General features: G+C 34.7%; 1 protein-coding gene across 4 annotated transcripts in view; it reads left to right on the top strand.

The window, feature by feature from the left end:
* LOC128865902 (protein tramtrack, beta isoform) overlaps positions 1-20,070 on the top strand; it is a 103,695-nt gene that overhangs the window by 50,768 nt on the left and 32,857 nt on the right. The window contains exon 1 of one of the 4 annotated variants that reach the window (XM_054106335.1): positions 1,232-1,781. The exons of 1 other annotated variant lie outside the window; for it this stretch is intronic. The gene's annotated coding sequence lies outside the window, so the exon portion shown is untranslated. Of the gene's footprint in view, positions 1-1,231; positions 1,782-2,666; positions 3,451-20,070 lie in introns of those variants that run through there. 2 more of the 4 variants (XM_054106300.1, XM_054106309.1) reach the window with 2 other exon arrangements.

The raw sequence follows: 20,070 nt of genomic DNA, 5'->3' as shown, positions 1-20,070 counted from the left end.
AGAAACGATCATATCCCAATTGGAGACTTGACGCTCAAAAGCTTTCAGTTCATTCAAAATTTCATGCACAAGTCAATTAGAGAAAGAGTTAAAATTTGGAATAAACCAATAAAAAAAGGTCATACACAGAAAAGAAAAGGTCAGCTTGAAATGCATTTACCTTCAAAAGAATTTAATTGAATTATAAACGGACAAGTCTGAGGAAGTCTACAAAATACCAAAGCTGAGGCATAAGAGTGTGTGAGAGAGAGAGAGTTCAGAGCGTACTAAATTGATATTTGCTGAGGAGCTTTCAAGCGGAACGGCAAGTGCATACGAATGGGGTTATGAAGGAAACAACAGCATTAACAACATTAAAAGATTGCTAAGGAGATGTTGAACACCTAACGGGGTGTGGTGTAATAGCGTAAAACAGAGATGAAGAGAGAACAAGAGAGTGGTTGAGTTGGTGTGCGTAAGCAGTGATGACATAAAGTTATACTCATTGTCGCAGAGCGGAGTCGTAATGTACCACATAAACTAAAAAGAATGATTGCTTTCTGTCTTATAAAAGCCTAGATATGCCACCCTACTTTCGTGATGGCTCACAGGCTACTTGCTGCGAGTTGGAAAAATCATTTTTTCTATACGTATTATATTTTCCTTTCCAATCTTCAATGCATACATATACCAGTTGTGAGAGCGTAGTGAATACCGCCACGCTTCAGCTCTCGCGCTCATGCTATCTATCCTTCTTGCACACTCGTCGCACTTAGCGCAGCAGGAAAAGGAGGTTGCTGAGTCGAGCTGAGCAGCGCACACTACGTTGTGTTTGTTGTCGAAGTCGACGGTTCTGCTTTGCTATTATTTGTATGAATGTGTGTTGTTGTTGCTAGCTTTGTGGGATTTCTATGCTACGGCATGCAATACTTTGCTGCCTTTCGATAAACTAACACGTTGGTTAGATAGGGTAGCAAGAAAACGCGGCCGCGTAAAGGCGAAATGCGTAGGATTGATTGTTGTGACTGTTGCTGCTGCTGCGAAGGAGAATAACAAAAGGCAACATGCAATTTTGTATTGGTAGTCAAGTCAGCAGAAGTGACTTTTTGACTTCGACACACATTCGCGTATTCACACTTATGTATGTGTGGGCATTCGTGGCTCGCTGCTTAAGTACCTTGAGTGCTTGCTGCTTATGTGTGGTTGTGGTGTGCATTAATTTCCCTTTTTTGAGAGGACTGAGGATCGCGCGCTGTTGCTGCCAGTGCTACTCGTCGTTGCCTCTTTCACCACAATCCGCTTCGCAACGATTCGTTCATCATCCGTTGCTGTGTTGCTGCTGCGGCTACTGCTGCTAGCGCTGGTGCTGGCTGATGGCTGCCACTGCCATCGTCACTGCTGCTTCGTTACGCTTGTTCGCCAGGCTCGCCAAGCAGTATGAATTTAGTCGCCGTGTGTTATAGTGGTGTTGTTGGTTATCCAGTGTACGCGCGTGTGTTATTTGATTAAGGGGAGAAGAGAAGTGGAAAAATATATCAAACCACAACTAATATATTTATATTTTTTAAAATTGTGTGCAATATAGTAACGTAATACAGGCTCGGCGCGATAAATTCAAAAACGTGTGTTGGGGGGGAAAATATTGTATAGCATATTTTATGCTTGTTAAAGAAAGTATTTAATGTGCTTTGAAGGGAAAATACTTGGAGCTACCTAATTGTGTGGAATTAATGAAGTGTTATAGCGTTAGTGGAAAACGAGCGGAAAAATATCAACTTTTACAGCGCAAACACTGCAACAACGTAAGTGTTTAAAAGCCAGCAGTTAAGCATCAAAATATCATCGCTAAGCAAAAAGCTTGTCGTCGCATTTAGTTCTACACACACATTTTTTTAAACCAATGGCTTCAAATTTTTCAAAATCTGTACATTTTTTGCTTAAATCGATTTCTTTATAGAAATTTAATTTTGTAAAGTATTTCAGATGAATTTTAAATTTAAATAAGCTGCTTCCATCTAATTATAGTATTAAGGGAATATTTTCCACTCAATCCTTTAAATTGACTTCCGCCTATTTAGGCTCACATACAAATATTTTACTTATTTTTTTATTCATCGTTCGCGTAAAAGTGCCTGCGTGTCAACCCCTCCACAAAAGCCACATATTCACTTGCTTAAATAGGAAAAGCACACATCTATACACAAACTCAAATCAAGGGGTCGCCCTTTTTTACGAACTGAAAAGCAACAGGCGAAAGCAGCGCTGCTAATTGTGACAGAGCAACGGCAACGGAATTTACCCTCTTCGATAAATCTCTGTGCCGTGAGGGGCACTACCATTGCTTTTTCAAGTTGTTACACTCATGCATAAACACACATCTCAGTGGCGTAAAAAGGAGGCGAAGTTAAAAAGTCGTCCGCCGACACATCCCCCTCACCACTTCACTTGTCCACAAGGGTGGTATACACAAACAAACAGACACTCACAAAACATACCTACGTATAGTACATATGAAACGAATATATCGGATCACCAAGCACTTTTGTAGCCTGCGCGTATGAGTAACTCAAACGAACGATCGACAAGCAAATATGAATTGGACGAGTCCCAGTCGTGTACCAAATACAATAAAATTAGTAAATCAAAAAGGGGGGTGGTGGTTGGAAATATTCAAGTTTTTTTCTACTCTTTTACGCCTCCTTCGCCTGTAGGACGTCGCTGTGCGCACACAAACACACCGATATGAAAATATATGTATACATGTAAATATATATGTATCTACGAATACGAATGATCGATGTACTCGCCTCGCCTTGTCTCGTTTCATGAAGCTTCGGTAATTCCCCTTCGTTCGTGTCCACGTCGTCAAACGGGACGTCGCCGAGCGTCGCTTTGTGTGCTGAGTTACCATTTGTTGGTGTTGTTGCCTGTGATTGGCAGTGGTATCATTGGCAGACAGTGGTTCATGGTGGTGGTGAGCAGCGCAGGAGAGACGCGTTCAACAGGCATTCACGTTTGATGGCTGCGCGTGTAAGGACGTGTTTCTCCTCATTAATTATTGAGACTCAATTTGTATATAAGTTATTACAAAAACAAAGTGTCTACTGCTATATAGAGCTTTAGAAACAACAACAATTACAGACAGTGTTTAATGAAAATAAAAATTTGCTATTTGTGCTGATAAAGGAATTTCAGGCGAAAAGTTCAACAAAAAGAAAGAAGAGACTTAAGTGAAAAAATATGTGCGTAACATCGGTCTACATATGTATGTAGATGAAAAATATAGTGGATTCTAATTTTCTAAAAAAAATTTAAGTGTATAAACAAATTGTATTCAAAAAGAGTACGCCATCAGAAGATATTCTAAAAAATCTTATTGATTACTGAAGGAATTTTAAGTGATGCAGCAAGAAAATTGCTCCAAAAAGTGTGAAATTTAAAAAATCGTGATCGTGATTTCTCAACGTCAAGGTAAAGTTGAAAAAATGTTTAACACGTACTTATTAAAGGGAAAAAAAAGGAAATAACATTTTTCTTAAATGAAAAAAATCATTGAAAATACTGAAGTTAAGATCTAAAGAATAAAATACTATAAAAATAAAAAATTCTGTGTAAGCAACAAATAACTGATCTTGAAAATGTGTGAGAAGCACTGAAACAAAAACATATTTAAAAACTGTGGGAATTTAGAAAAATTCTGTGAACTTCTGAGGGTTAGGTAGTTGTATATAATTCTTATGAAATCTACGCCCTAATAACCGCCCCTTTTTTGAAAATCGGTTAAGAACGCGATACAAAAATCTAAAATACTTCACGCTGTGTGAATTTATGAGACAACTTTGTAGGTTTTCAATATTCCAAAACTTCGCGTAATGCACGAAATATTTTCGTAAAGTGTATAGTGCGGACTCAGAAAAAGAAACAATAATAAAACACATTAAAAAAAAACTCAAACAAACGCACTGAAACAGCAAAAAATTAAATTTTTTTTTTTTAATATGTTATGACAAAAAAAATGACTTAAAAGAATTTCCTATAAAATACGCCTAACAAAATTAGCATTTAATAATAAAAAATTGTGTAAGCAGTGACATTTCTTAAGTTTTCAAAAGTGTTATACGTTGTATTTATTTTTTGGGCTCGTCATTTGTCATCACGTTTTTTGTTTCTTCTTTTATTTTGTTTTAATTTTTTTTTTTTTTATTTTTTTTTTTTATTTTTTTTTTTTTGTTAATTACCGTTATATGGGAGGTGGGCGTGACTATTGACCGATTTTGTTCATTTCCAACAACCACCTACCTTAGACCAGGTTTCATTTAAATATATTAATTTTTGCTCGAGTTACCGCCTTGGGTAAATCAACTTCTCTCATCATTCTGAGCATTTACTCGTAGAAATGCATGTCTATCTCGATTCCTGTACGATGTTGCATACAATCTTTATGTGCGCAAAATTATTTGATAATACCGTGGGGCACACTTGCGCAGGGGTGTAAAAATAATGTTAATTGAATTGTCCGTCCTGCAAAAATGTATAGGATTTTTTCAATTTTTGTGCTTGATTTTCGAATTGATCAAGAAGGACATTTCAATTTTGTTCCTAAAATTCTAAAAATTTCTCAAATGCTGAATGTACAGAATCAAAATTATGGGCATAATTCGGTTTTAATCTGATTGTTTTTCAGTTGTTTATAAAAAAAACAGTTTTTTTTATTTTTTTTTTCTAGTTTTTTTTTAATTTTTTCTTTTTTGTTTTTTTTTAATTTTTTTTTTTTTTGTTTCTGTTTTTATTTTTGTTTTATATTTTGTTTTTTGGTTTTGTTTATTTTTTTTATTTTTTACAACAAAAAGTTGCCGACTATTTGAAAATTAACTCGCCTAAATTGTTGTTTTTGTCTTGCTTATTTCAATAATTTTCATTGTTTTTTTTTTTTTTTTTTTTTTTTGAAATCGTAAATTGCATTTTTGATAAGCATAAATACTTCATATTCTAAAACAAACTCCTACGTAAATATGTACTTATGTATGTAAGTCTACCACAAAAACATCTCGAAACTTTTTTACTTGTCATTTCGTAATTTCCTGTTTTGCGGCGCTGGCATCTTTGAATTCCTTTTAAAAACAAATCGTTTACAATCGCCCACCCTGTCACCGCACTTTAATTATCGTTGCTGCCGTAGTGGAGAGTATAAACATACATGCGCACTTACATACGCGCACACTCAACACTCAAATAAATCAAACCGACATACAATTCAGTGAAAATTACTATCAACTAAATAAAACATATGAATTAAATTTCTTCATTAAAGCCAATATATAAACTGAAAACAAAAACAACAATCCCCTAAATTAAAAAAAAAATCCAAGTACCAAATATCCTGCCTATTACTAAGTGAGAAGATTAAAAAAGGGGTGAAACATGTGTGAATAGAAAACGGAAAATCAATCAAATAAATGCGTTCTGTTTTTTGCTACTCTCTATCGCTCTGCCAAACGCTTTCTTTCACCATTTCACCGATTTCTTACTCATACCACCGCCATAAACTGAATCACAAATGATCTTTTGCTCCGTACGATCGGTCTATGCTCTCTCACACGTATTCATGTACATATGTACATATCTATGTATGTATGTTAAGCTCGCACATTACTCATACTCTCACTGAGCGCAAATTTGATTAGCTATTCATAAAACTATCAATTTGTAGAATTGCCGCTTTTCGATTTTCTAGTAGCTGTCACTTTTTGTGTTGTATTTTATGAAATATTTTTTATTTGTTTGGTTTTTGTTCTTTTTTGGAACCACAAAAATGCTATTCATTCATTATTGGGCTCGCTTGTTGGGCTCGAAAATTTCTCTTTGCAATGACCCTATCAGCGCAAGCAACTTATAGCATTTCTACATTTTAAGTTTTTTTGTAATTGCCGGGTGCCATTGATCAGTAACTGAAATAGTGTTGTTTACAATTGTGTCTATTAATAGTGAATGAAATGACGCAAAATGACGCGTACATATGTAACACATACAATAAATATCCTTCTATCCATCGAAAGTTTCACTGAGGAGTATTCTGATCTTGTTAGCAAAGAGCGATTGATATGAAATATATTTTCGTGAATTCTATTCTGCAGCTGCTGTACCTCGTAGTCTAAAGATTATTTTAAATGGAGAATCTGTAATATTTACTGTTAATATTATCATCGTATCTACTCCTGTTTCGAAAGTATTTGACTAATTGGCCCCCAGCTATGAAATTATATTTTAGTAGCTCTGCGGCTAGGGTATTGAGATCATTTTAAAAGACTTTACAATAATTTTAAATTAACTTTTTTCACTTATGCCTTTAAAGCAACTACATAGTTGGAAAATCAATATGCGTAACAGAAATACCAATCGAGTGTAGAAAATATCAAAGCTTAGTTTTGAAAATTTGTATCATATATTCCATATATTTATTTACGTGAACCTCTTAAAGGCAAGAAAAGCCTCAATTTTTTTTTTGTTGTTTTGTTTATTTGAACGCATGTGAAGTGTCATTTCAATCTGTTCATTCTTTGTTTAAAAGCCATTTGGTACCGACGTGTCACAGTATTTTCTACAATGGAAAAAATCAAGTAACGCACGGTGATTGAATTTTTATTTTTGTAAGGTTTAAAAACAAAAGAAATTTGTGAACGAATGTTGAAAGTGTATCAGGGCTTTTCGCCATCAATTATCACAGTAGAAAGATGGGTTGCTGAACTTAAAGGTGGTCATACAAGAATAGAAGACGATCCACGTAAAGGACATCTAAAAACAGCAACAACACCAGAAATCGTAGAAAAAAATACGGGATATAGCATTGGAAAATCGTCGAGTGACTGAAAGAGATTTAGTAGAAGCCCTAGGGATCTCTTTGAGCAATGTAAACAATATTTTGACTGCAGTATTATGCTTCAGAATGCTGTGTGCTCATTGGGTGCCGCACTCGCTAACAATGGAACAAAAACCAATTCGAATGCGACTTTCTCAGCAACATTTAGTCGATTCATCACTGTGGATGGAACTTGGGTCTGTCCCCATGATCCTAAATCAAAAAAAAGAGGCTAATGAGGGGTGTAAATCTGGTTCTTGGCGTCCGAAACGAGTTCATGCCCAGAAATCGGCAATCGGTCAAGAAGTTGTTAGCATCAGTGTTTTGGGATGCGCAGCAATTTTGCTTGTGGAAAACTTGCAAACTGGTTAAACAATAAATTCTGAATATTATTGTAACCTATTGAACGAGTTGAAGGAAAAAATTCGTGAAAAAAGATCCAGTTTGCAAAAGACAAAAATTATTTTTCATCAGGACAATGCAACGTGTCACAAAAGCATTTTGACAATGACTAAAATCAATGACTTAAAGTTCGAATTGTTGGAGCACCCAGCGTATTCACCAGGTTTGTCCCCTAGCGACTTCCACATGATTCCAGACCTAACAAATTTCTTGTTTGGAAAGCGTTTTTCATCAAATGATGAAGTCATAACAACTGGTGAAGCGTATTTTGCAGCCCTTTCAGATTCTCACTTCGATGGGATTTATAAATTGGAATCTCGTTTTATATTAAGTATATTGATGTTCAAATTTTAAATTGTGTTTTTCTTATAGAAACGCAAAACTTATTGAACAACCTAGTAGTGTGCGCTAGTGTAGTTCACTAATATTCTAGTGAGCATTGCTTTTCCGTTTTCTTTTTCAAAAAGTTTCAGTTTTCGTATGGAATCTACTTTATCACTAAGAGTATGGGCTTAATACTGAAATTTTAGATAGACTTCTCAGAACTATTTATATATACATACATACATATGTATTTATCTCGAGATCTTGCGAAGCTCACTTAAAGCATCCTCTTGATAAATTTGATAGTTTTCCTTTAAGAATATCACCGAATCTGTTGTGACATTTTTAACTAACTTAAAACAACATAGATGCGAATTGGACATGAGAAGACTCAGAATTCGTATAAAATTTTCAGTAAATACTCCCAACTTCAATTTTTAACTAATATTCGTACGTTGATCTGAAAGTTTATGATTTTAAACTTGCGAAAGCTTTTGGTTTTCTTTCTGATCGTAAGCAAAAGCGTTGATCTATTGGTCTCTATCCTTAGCCCCTTAATGCCCCTGGATCCAATTCCCATGACGCATATAAAATACCAAAAAAAAAATTCTATAATTCACTCACTGTCACTCCTTGACAGCCTTTAACAACAGCCTCCAAGTGTTTTTCTGCCATAAAAAGTATTCGCATAATTGAGTCATCTGTAGTTCAAAATGGTAGCGCCCTCTGTGGGCAAATCATACCGAAAATTGGAGTGAAAGCTTGGCCTAGGCATCTTCCTTTTTTTTTTTAATAATATTAGGACATTTTCAAGCTATTCACATTATAAATAAAAGCTCTACCTATGGCAATTTATGATTTGAAAAATTTTTAATTTCTATAATATTTTTCGATCACTATGTTAGTTTGAAGCCATATATCTTGATTTTGTATTTTCGATTTTGAAGCGGAACCGATTAACCAGATAAAGATCGTGGGCGGATCTGAAAATCATTTAAGTGAACGAGTGAGTTACTCATACATTACTATTCTTTTGAGCTTTATAGCTCTTAATACAGGAAAGCAGATTAGCTAAAAGCTTAAAAAACCAACGATATGCAATTTGAATATGGTATCGATGTAGTTGTAAAGCATAGATACATGGGGCAGCCAACCCTAATTTTCGAGTATGGACTGAGTTTGCAAGCGTATCCCATGCTCATTTAACAAAAAGACTGTTGAGAATTACACACTTAAGAATGATAAGTTGCCCGGTTTAGCCATTGTGAGAGTAACTTCTGCTGCCACGTCGACGGGGACTCGGCAGCAGGATTCTGACCGCTTATTTCACACGTATTTGCACACACGTCCAAATAGTCGTTGCTCATACGGCAACGAAGTAACTTGAGTGTAGGCTGTGTTAATTTTTTCGCAAATCACCGACAAAATCTCAGTTTTTTCGTAAACAAACCGCCGTCACAACGCCCATGACGTAAGTAAATCAGCCGATTCCTTCAAAATCGCTGAGAACCGGTTACCGGTCTGATGTTGGCCACACCTCGGCATTCTGTACATCCTGTTGCATACTCATGTTGAAGATAAATGTAAACTTCAACACCTGTAACGGCTTTATTAGACTTTAAAATCCGCGCATTCCGATATTCTTATGAATTTAAAGCGGGTTACTTGGTTTTTCTGCTAAGAATTTTCAATAATTGTGAAACTTTTCAGGACATTTTCTAATAAGAAAGCTGCAAAGAATAAAAGCTTCTCAATTCTTATACCACTTCTTCACAATGGGTTCTGCCCTAAGTAACTAATCTCCAAAGCTCCATCTTCAGCCAGTTGTTACAAGTTGAGTAACAATTTTAAAATACAAAAAATCTGCACATGCGCTGCCTTTATCAGAATTTTGTGTTCAAAGAAAAGAAACAAATTATGTTGCTTCTATAAAATTACGTCAAAGGAATCATAAGCATTTATGCCTCAAGCCTCTTATCTGGCCACGGTCGTAAATAAAAGAAAAAACAAACCAACCAAAAAAATGTTTTTCTTAAATATGTATATTGTGTATGTCCCTTTCCTTGCTCTGTCAAGCGGATCATAAAGTTTCGGATTTCACAACATACACAAATGTATGTGTAAATTTGTTGGTATTTTTGACTTTCAACACCAGCAAATGAAAACGATGCCCATATTTCGCCTTATCATGTCTTAACAACAAATTATAGCAATATACTACAACAACAAAAGTATCATTTGAACAATCGAGCAGCACCACTTGTGCGCTCCAAAAGTATCTACATACATGCAATACAAATAATAAATGCCTGTGACTGTGACTGCCAATTTCATACTCGCGCATTGCCTGAAATTTTGGGGCGTTCTATCGTGAAACCTTGCATGCGCAAGCAGCAGGAAAGCTAAGTAAATGTTAAAAACTCACACACAGGCACATCTGTTTCATTACGTTTATTTACTTTCTTTCTTGCAAAAGGCATGGAGTGGAGTAAACCAGGCTGGCTGGCTGATTGTTGACTCGAAACAACGCAATATAAGGAAATCACATATGGCTATGTATGTGTATGCGTGTATGCACACACATCTACGCGTAGTAAAAATCTTGAAGAAGTACACTTTCAAAAATGAGATAAGATAATTTTCAACAAGTGTGTGCGCCGTTTTGACTTTTGCGTCCATTCCTGCTAGCTGGTTTGCTACACAATGCCCTGTGTGCGAGCGCGAGTGTGTCGCGGTGATCGTGTTCTCCATCAATCCCCTGCCATGCCATGCTTTTTCGTATCTCCGCATGCTTGCCCAACGCGTATGACCCCATATTTCATTGTAGGCAAGTACTCGCATTTATATACATTTATTTGTGTGTGTGTATTTGTGCGCTCGTATTTTGTGTACGATCACCCCCAAAATTGCTTATTCTAGCTGTGTTGCACATCCTCTTGACTGAAATTACGAACGTCGCTTTTGGGGCCTCATCTTTCACCACCCCACGATCAAAGCAATGAAGAATCCCAACTGTCTGCTGCAAAGCAAATACAAACAAACGCTCGTGTGTATATTTGACTTCAATATTTTCTGTGTTTTCAGCGCTTATCTTAAGTATTTGCTTCTACTTTTGCCACATCTACACACACTCAAGCATACAAGCAAGCATCTGAGCACTGCTTGTAATTTTTGTTACGACAATTTTCACCACCAACATTATTGTGGGCTTATAGCTGACACGCCACTCGCCTGCCTACCATTTTCCTTTGTCTATTCATAACTTTTTCGTCAACTGTTTTACATTCTATGTGTTTCAATGGGCTTTTCACTTCTGTTTTGCCTCATTCAGGTGATCACTATGCGGCGTACCAACCTCCACCGATCGTTACCTGGAAATAATCAAAAGCGACCACACGATCGCTAGCTGTAGCTTTGCTCGCCTCACCTTGCTTGCCCGCCTTGCCTTTTGTCGGCAATTGGCTACTGAAAAAAATGTAATACCTTCATCTGGCTTCACTCTCGATGTTTTGTTGCGGCTTTTCATTCAATGTGTGTGTGTGTGTACTTTTTTTATTCGTTTCAGTAATTCCTGTAGTTGTTGTACAATAATTTTCAATTGCTTGCTAGTTACCTTTTTTAGAGTCATTCGGCAAAGCTCCACACCCTGGGTGTACACATTAGTTGACATTTCTAAGCGCTTGAAAATACAATACATGTGTATGTATGTACATATGTATGTATGTGCACTCGTTCCTGCACTTTTTACCCACCTTTCATTGCTGCGACAAATACAAAAAAGAAGAAAATCGTTTTGCTAGAAGAAACATTAGCAAACGCTTTTGTATGACAAAACTTGGCATACCGTTTCGGTTCAAAAGTTCCGTTGGAAAATACAATATTTTTATTGGGCAAATACATATAGTTTTTGATAAACTAGCAAAAGATTGACTTTCCTTGAACCTTAAAAGTAGAGTGTTGCTATCAAATCTTTACAGATATTAAAGTGCTCGGATTTGAAATTTTTATATTATTTTATAATATTTTATGATCCATTTGAGAGATTTCTTTTGGCAAAAATGCGCATATTGAGCCTTGCCGTTTTAGGAGCTTTTAGTCTCTCATGCTGCTTTGCTTAGCTTCGAATAAATTAAATAAATAATAACGATGAATTACAGCTAAGTTCTTAGGCCTTAAAGCTTTAACAGCTTTTGTGGTTTTTAAAACGTAGTTGAAAAAATGCTATTTTTTTTCTAAAATACTTGAGTAATATAATATAAAATATTGAAAACTAAGTAGCTTAAGCTTAAAATTTTAACTTTTGAAATGCAAAATTCTTGTCAATTTTATATGTACAAGGTGGCGCAAAATTAATCACCCCATCGGAGGATTAATAACTTTTCTAAATGACGTACGTCAATCATATTTGGCACTTGTGAACTAGACAGCTGTAGTATACAAGCAGATAGAAATGGAGGGCGTAAATATCAAATATTTATTTTATTATTCCATTCCGCAAAATCAATATTTGTTTTGTTTTTTTTGTCAGAAAAATTTTTTTTGCAAAAACAAGTGATTATTTTTGCGCCACCTTTTATTAACTGGTGAAGTCAGTTTTAATAAACAAATTTTATTTTGTTTTCACTCGTAATGTGTACTGCAACCAGTTCTGCCCATTTAATGTTTTAAGCTCTTGAAGGTCTCAAACTTTTTTCAAGCTTACTGTACCGTGGCATTTTTGGTTCAAATAATAAAGAAATATTATATAAATTTGCAGTTTTTTAGCATTTTTTCAGCTTTTTTATAGATATTGTAATGTTGAGTAAGCCAAACTCTCAAACTAAACTTGATTTTCAAAGCATTTAAGCTTGCTAAGTATTGGCAAAGCTCTTTTTTTTTTTTGGGCTACAAGAAATTATGAAGCCTAACTTTAAATTCAGCTTTTGAAACTCAAAACGAGAACAAAAAACGAAAATACTGGCTAATTCGAAACGAAAATAAATTAAATATTGATGCTCTTCTGATTTAAGGCTTAAAAGCACTTGAAATGTCTTAAGTTGAACAATATTTGGAGTAATTTATTGGCTTAAATATTGAACTTTTGAAAAAGCTTTTAAGCTAGATAGCATTTTCAAAGATTTTTACACAAAATTTAATGTCGAACTAACACATTTGTCGAACAAGACATACGTAGTCTTAAGGCTTCTGCTCCAACGCTAAAGTTCAACGAGCTAGAAGCTTTGAAGCTTATTATTATTTTAATATATTTTTGTTTTTTTGTTTTATAAAAGCTTTTAAGTTTGATTCTGGGTTTCACCTACTCAAGCTCTTGAGAAAAACTGCATTTTTAATGATTTCCATTGATTCAATTTTTATTTAAGCTTCAAATGTCGTACACTTGTATTTGGAAAATAACCATACCCCAGTAAGCGATTATTGTCGTATTACAAGTAAATTAAACAATTTGTCACTTCCAATAAAAAAACAAACTTCTGTAAATACAAGGTGGCGCAAAATTAACCCTCCTATTATGTTTTTGAATACTAAATCAAATTAACTTGAGTGCTAAAAATCTTTATTTCGCCTTTTATGCGCTACATTGCTTGTCTGTTTGTATACTGCAGTTGTCTAGTGTCAAATATGATTGCCGTAGGATGTCATATGATTAATTTTCCGGCACTTTGTATATAAATTTCTATATGCCGTGTGGAACCCTCCATTTGTAAGACACATTCAAAAATTGCAAAGTAAGATACAGCAAGCACCTTTCCGATTTTCTTTTTTTCCTTTTTTTTTTAGGCACAAGCTTATTTTTTTATTTTATAAACGTTCATATCAAAATTTTCTTATTACATAACTACATAAACTTATATGGTAACACAGCGCTAGCATCGGAGGCTTTCGGCTGAATAAAATAAGACTTAGAAACTACCCACTGTGACCGTCAGCGCTCAATGTAACTAATGAGGCGTGTGCTCTTCGCTGGAAGTTCCAAAGTATATGTCTAGATATATGCATATGTGCATATGTATGTAGCAGGAAAATGAACTTAGAAAATTTTATAAAGATCAGAATTCTATGAAATCTATCAAGCATATACACATACATATGTATGTGCATTCACAATATTATACTAAATCCCAGATTTTCCTCTAAATCATACGAAACACTCTCCTTGCGTTTCATTGAATCGTGCGTTGGCAGGTAAAGGTAAATGCAATGCAAAATCGTGCTGGGGAGCAATCAGAGGTGTTGTATGCTTTGAAGGTGAACATTAGTCCAGAAAACACAAAAAATAATTGGCTTCCACGTGTGAGTGACTGTATGCCATATAACTTTTAGATTTATAACAAAGTTGCATTATTTTTGCTCAGTTGCTTTGTGTAGCCCATAGCGTCTATAGAAGTCTTATTCCTCTGAATAGATCGGATCAAATTGTTCCTTATTTAGAGGCCGCTTTAACTTTACTATGATTCTGCGCCATAGTTTCCATAAGCTGCTTTCAATTACGGCACTCTGCCATGCAGCTCCTAAGGAAACTCTCCACAAACAGTTTAAGTTGGGTACACATTAGTAAGTACAAGATGGTGCAAAATTAGTCACCCTATCTGAAGATTTATATATTTACAAATGGCGTCGTACGTCAGTCAAATTTGACACTTGTGAACGAAACGTAGACAAAGAAACAAGCAATGGAGCACGCAAAGGCCAAAATAAAGATATCCATCACTCTAACTATTTTTTTTTTTTTTTTTTTTTTTTTTTTTTCATTTAATATTTAGTAGTTATTCAAAAACAAGATTGGATGATTAATTTTGCGCCACCTTGCATCCCTGCTTAGCGCTTTAGACACTCAGGTATTTGTGATGACAACTATGAGCACTTCTTTAGTCAGCTATAATTACATTGTGAGCAAAAAAAATTATTAGTTACTTTGCCCTTTTAGAGCAATGAAATTTACTTATGAAAATGTAATTGCTATGACAAAAACAGATTTTTAACATCACAACGACAAGGCGAAAGTATTCCGTTTTTGCCGGGACTAGAACAAAAGTGGATAGTTTGCCAAGCAATTTTTTAATTATTTAAAATGATAATACAGTCGAACTTCTCTACAGTGAACTTCCATATAATGAAGCTCTCCTTATAATGAACTGGTTTCGAAGACACTGCTTTTTCGTTCTACTTTCGGTGTATTTTTGTCTCCTTATAATGAATTTCTATATAGTGAAGTTTTCTATACAATGAACAAATTTTACAGCTGGAAATTCAAGCGTCCTAAGTTTTTGTCTCCATATAGTGAATTTTTTCAAAAGTTTTCTGTTGCAAAAAATTACAGTTAGATGTGGACAAACTGTAATGAGGGGAATCCCAAAATTAAAACAGAAAAAGCTGAGCTATTACAGTTTTATTCAGTGATTGAAGTTAAAATGACGCATCGAAGCAGCATTTCGCTTGAAAAAAAGTTATTAATGATTAAAAGATATTGCCAATGAATTCGGAGTTCTTCCCAGCACTTTATCAAATATTTTAAAAAATAAGAAAGTGATTTTAAAAAATGCGGAGGATTTGGCAGTAAATACCAAACGCAAAAGACTTCACCTTGTCATTTTGAGGATATTGACGAAGCAATGCTGAAATGGTTATTCGTTGCACGTGGTAAGAATCTCCCTTTATGTGGACCATTATTGAAGCAAAAGGCCAAAGATTTTGCGGAAGCACTAGGACACCACGAATTTGAGGCAAGTACAGGTTGGTTAGACAAGTTCAAAAGTCGGCATGGCGTTATTCAAAAGACATTATGTGGGGAAAGTGCTGACGCCGACATAGAAAACCGTGATGAATGGGTAACGAACGTCTTACCGAAATTAATTGAAAATTACAACATTAACGACATTTTTAATGCCGACGAGACTGCTTTGTTTTTCAAATGCTTGCCAACTAAAACACTGGCATTCAAAAATGAAAAATGCTTTGGTGGGAAGCAAAGCAAAGAGAGAATAACTGTCCTGGTGGGAAGCAATATGACTGGATCAGAAAAGCTAAAATTGCTGGTAATCGGAAAGGCCTAAAATCCGAGGAGCTTCAAGGGAATAAAATCTTTAGGTGTCGATTATGAGTTTAACAAAAAAGCATGGATGGCAAGTGAGATTTTTACGAAATGGATTGTAAAACTCGACAAAAAATTTTGTGATCAAAACAGAAAGGTGTTGTTTTTTGTTGATAACTGCACTGCCCACCCTAAAGATGTAAGAGACAAGTTGAGAAACATTCATCTCGCTTATTTTCCTCCCAACATGACTTCGTTACTGCAACCAATGGATCAAGGCATTCTCTCCAATATGAAACAACATTACAGAAAACGAATTTTAACGAATATATTGACTCAAGTGGATGAGGGAAATTCTGTTATGGCCATAGACTTGCTGCAAGCAGTTCGAAATCTTAGCAATGTATGGAATGTCTATGTTAAACCAGAAACAATTGCCAACTGTTTTAAAAAGGCTGGATTTTCAAAAGATGCTATGCAGATTCCATTTGAGCATTGGGCTGAAGAGGACCTTCTTTCAATATCAGATTTGGCTGCTTTACAGTCTTCATTTAAAAAAGTAGCAAATATCGAAGCTTCGTTTGATGACTACGTAAATGTTGATAATGGTGTGCAGATTTCGGACAACCCATCCGAAGAAGATATTCTCAACAGCATTTTTGAAAGTCGCGGAGTTCCAGCTGAACCTGGTAAGCATTTATCTTTTTATAGTCAAACAAAAATTTAATATGTAAATATTATTTCAGATAACGATGAACACGATTTGACCGTTGAAAAATTGGCAGAAACTGAGGAGGCATTACCTACGTTGATACAAGCTGCTTCATCCATAAGCGTAATTAGAACCTTTGTGGAAATGAGGAGTGACGTGCCGATTAATGTTTTCAACCCTCCACATGATTTGGAAGCTTTTATTGAAAATGAAAAATGGAAGGCTGTAATTCAAACCAAACTCACTGATTATTTTAAATAAAATTACATAAAAAATCAATGTTTCTTTATAATGAAGTTTCTATATAGTGAAGTGATTTTCAGGTCCCGTGCGAATTCACTATATGGAAGTTCGACTGTATAAGCATTTATTAGATGCTCAGCTGTATTGCATGATATTTATACAAACACACAAACAAACACAATGCCTGTATGAATTTACTAAAATTTACATTAATTTGTAATTGCTGATTTCTGGTAAATCTTTTGAGTGAGCTTTGCCTAGCCGATTTCCGCTTTAAGTCACAGGCATGCGCGTGCGCACTAAGAAACTCACACCAATAACTTAAAAGCATCACCTCTGCCTAGTATATTTGCATTAAGTATGTACTGCACTACTCCACCTCCTCCCCCCAACAAACAAAAAAAAAAACATCTAAGCACAACTCCACCTGTGCAGCCGCAACACCGCCTTTTAACTATTTCTCTTGTGTATTTGCTTTTGTATGTGTGTCGCTTTGCACTACTGCTCCCTAATTTGAAATCTTCTAAAATGTCAAATCAGCCGCTAATACGAGCTCTCACACATTAAATGAATAGCTTAGAAACCTGTTATAGGCAGCTTTTGTACGACTCGCCTTTAAGTTCAGTTTTTGTTTTTGCATCCGTCGCTAACGTCGCTGCTGTCATTTTTTACTCGTTCGCCTGCTAGCCTGCCGGCGTCTCTCGTTTCACGTGTGGGTTTTTGTTCGTTTTGTCGATCAGCGAATGCCGATCACCAATCGCTATTCAATGTTCCAAGACTGCAGCCATTACTACGACGATGACGTGACACTTGTTTGCAGGCTTTTGCTGTTTGGATGTTTATGAACTTACTATGTAGATATGTATGTATGTATGTATGTATTACAATAAAATCACTTCACGTGGTGGAACACTTGTTCGTGCTTCTAGGAATCACGTATTCACGCCAATTGACGCTCCCCGGAAAATTGCTTGTAATTATAAGTTTCCAGTTATTTGTGATTTCTTATGTGATTCCTTAAAAGTTTTTCCGTATATCTTTAATTATACCCGCGGTCTTGTGTGCAAGGGTATTATAATTTTGCTCACATAAGAGTTGAATGTAGCAGCATAAAGAACTCGACGTACACATGGCAGAAAAAGTCTGCGTTCAGCCTTTGTATTAAAACATTAAATTATAAAAAAATATACAACTTATCAGCAATTTCCTTTTACTAATATTAAAGGCAATCATTCAAAGAATCTACGAGCGAAAGAACGATGCACAAAATCGGTCAAAATTGGCCTAACTGGGGATTGTAAAAGATCATCATTTTCTGACAGCTTTGACCTCGCTGAATCGAAAAATGACACTTAGAATGTTGTAAACCCTGGGGAAAGTGTTGAAAAACCACCCTCATCCCTTAATCTCAAAATATGAATATAAACTGTAAAACATTTTAATACAAAAATAGCACGAGTTTTATTCTCATATATTATTTAATTTTATAAGCAATTATAAGTAAAAAGATGTAAAATCAGATACACCCTTATCAGTTTTAAAAAACCACCCCTTTGCACCCTTACATTGAGTGAAGTAATTATCTATTGTTTTAATCATTTTTTTCATCCCAAGATTATTGTCATTAATAATATTTTTTCTCTCAAGCGAGCTGATAATTACCCCATAGAATTTTAATACCCCCTGGTATTTTTGAAACCACCCCTATTATATCCTTCTTACAAAATACAATCAAAAGTGTTCAAAAAGCCGAAAGTTGTTTCTTTTTCTAATTCATATAATCTTTGTCCTATATGAATGTTAAAAAGACTCTAGTAAACTTCAAAATCCCCACACTAAACAAACTCATCCCCTTTACACCCCTTATATAAAAATAAATCATTAAAATTCCCAAAAAAGCGTAAGAAATCTATTCTTTTTTGCTTTCGTTACTTGCCTCTCGACCTTATTTCAAAAACATTCTAATCAATTTTAGGAGCACCTGATGGCTTAAAAAACAACCTTTTTTACATCCCTTAAAAAATAACTAATAGTCAAAACTTATATACTGATAAAAAAATTGTGTTAAAATTTCGTAATATCACAAGGGGCTAACAGATTCTTGTTTATTTTTACCAAGTGGTTTTGCTAAAAAAATTGACAATATTAACACTATTTTTTTATCAGTATATAAGTTTTGACTATTACTTATTTTTTGAGGGATGTAAAAAGGTTGTTTTTTAAGCCATCAGGTGCTCCTTAAATTGATTAGAATGTTTTTGAAATAAAGTCAAGAAGCAAGTAACGAAAGCAAAAAAGAATAGATTTCTTACGCTTTTTTGGGAATTTTAATGATTTATTTTTATATAAGGGGTGTAAAAGGGGTGAGTTTTTTTAGTGTGGGGATTTTGAAGTTTACTAGAGTCTTTTTAACATTCATATAGGACAAAGATTATATGAATTAGAAAAAGAAACAACTTTCGGCTTTTTGAACACTTTTGATTGTATTTTGTAAGAAGGATATAATAGGGGTGGTTTCAAAAATACCAGGGGGTATTAAAATTCTATGGGGTAATTATCAGCTCGCTTGAGAGAAAAAATATTATTAATGACAATAATCTTGGGATGAAAAAAATGATTAAAACAATAGATAATTACTTCACTCAATGTAAGGGTGCAAAGGGGTGGTTTTTTAAAACTGATAAGGGTGTATCTGATTTTACATCTTTTTACTTATAATTGCTTATAAAATTAAATAATATATGAGAATAAAACTCGTGCTATTTTTGTATTAAAATGTTTTACAGTTTATATTCATATTTTGAGATTAAGGGATGAGGGTGGTTTTTCAACACTTTCCCCAGGGTTTACAACATTCTAAGTGTCATTTTTCGATTCAGCGAGGTCAAAGCTGTCAGAAAATGATGATCTTTTACAATCCCCAGTTAGGCCAATTTTGACCGATTTTGTGCATCGTTCTTCGCGGAATTTGAGTTATAGATGTATATATATCAAAATGATCAGAATGATGAGAGGAGTCGATTTAGTTATGTCTGTCTCTAAATGCGCACGATGATTCAAACAAAAATTAATAAAAAAATATAAAGAAAAAAACGTGGTATCTGTTAAAAATTAAGAAAAATTATCTAAATTTTGCGCATCTTATAACGTGAAAACAAATACAAGCAAATATTAAAAAAAATGCGCTGCCGCGCCCTTTTTAGTTAAATGCGTTCATCTCGATAACGACTTAATAAAACTCGCTCAAACTTGGTACACATTTAGATCTAACATAATTTTTATGGAGATCGAATAAAAACATTGCCCAATTTTTATATGTTGAGACTAAATTTCATGGTTAAAGAGATTCCTCTAATCATTCTGCGCATTTTGGTTCACACATTTCTACATACATATATAAATTTCGATCCCTTTGTGCTGTGAACGAAATTATAAAACCCTTGGCGTAAGTGTGCTGGTACAAAAATAATCCAGGGTTGCAGTGGACTTTAAAGTCTTTGAGAGTTTTCATTTAATGTTGTAGGA

This window comes from Anastrepha ludens, chromosome 2 (genome assembly GCF_028408465.1).
Source record: "Anastrepha ludens isolate Willacy chromosome 2, idAnaLude1.1, whole genome shotgun sequence".
In the NCBI taxonomy this organism is placed as follows: domain Eukaryota; kingdom Metazoa; phylum Arthropoda; class Insecta; order Diptera; family Tephritidae; genus Anastrepha; species Anastrepha ludens.
Note: the sequence above shows the minus strand (reverse complement) of the source record. Positions and strands in the feature narration are given on the sequence as shown.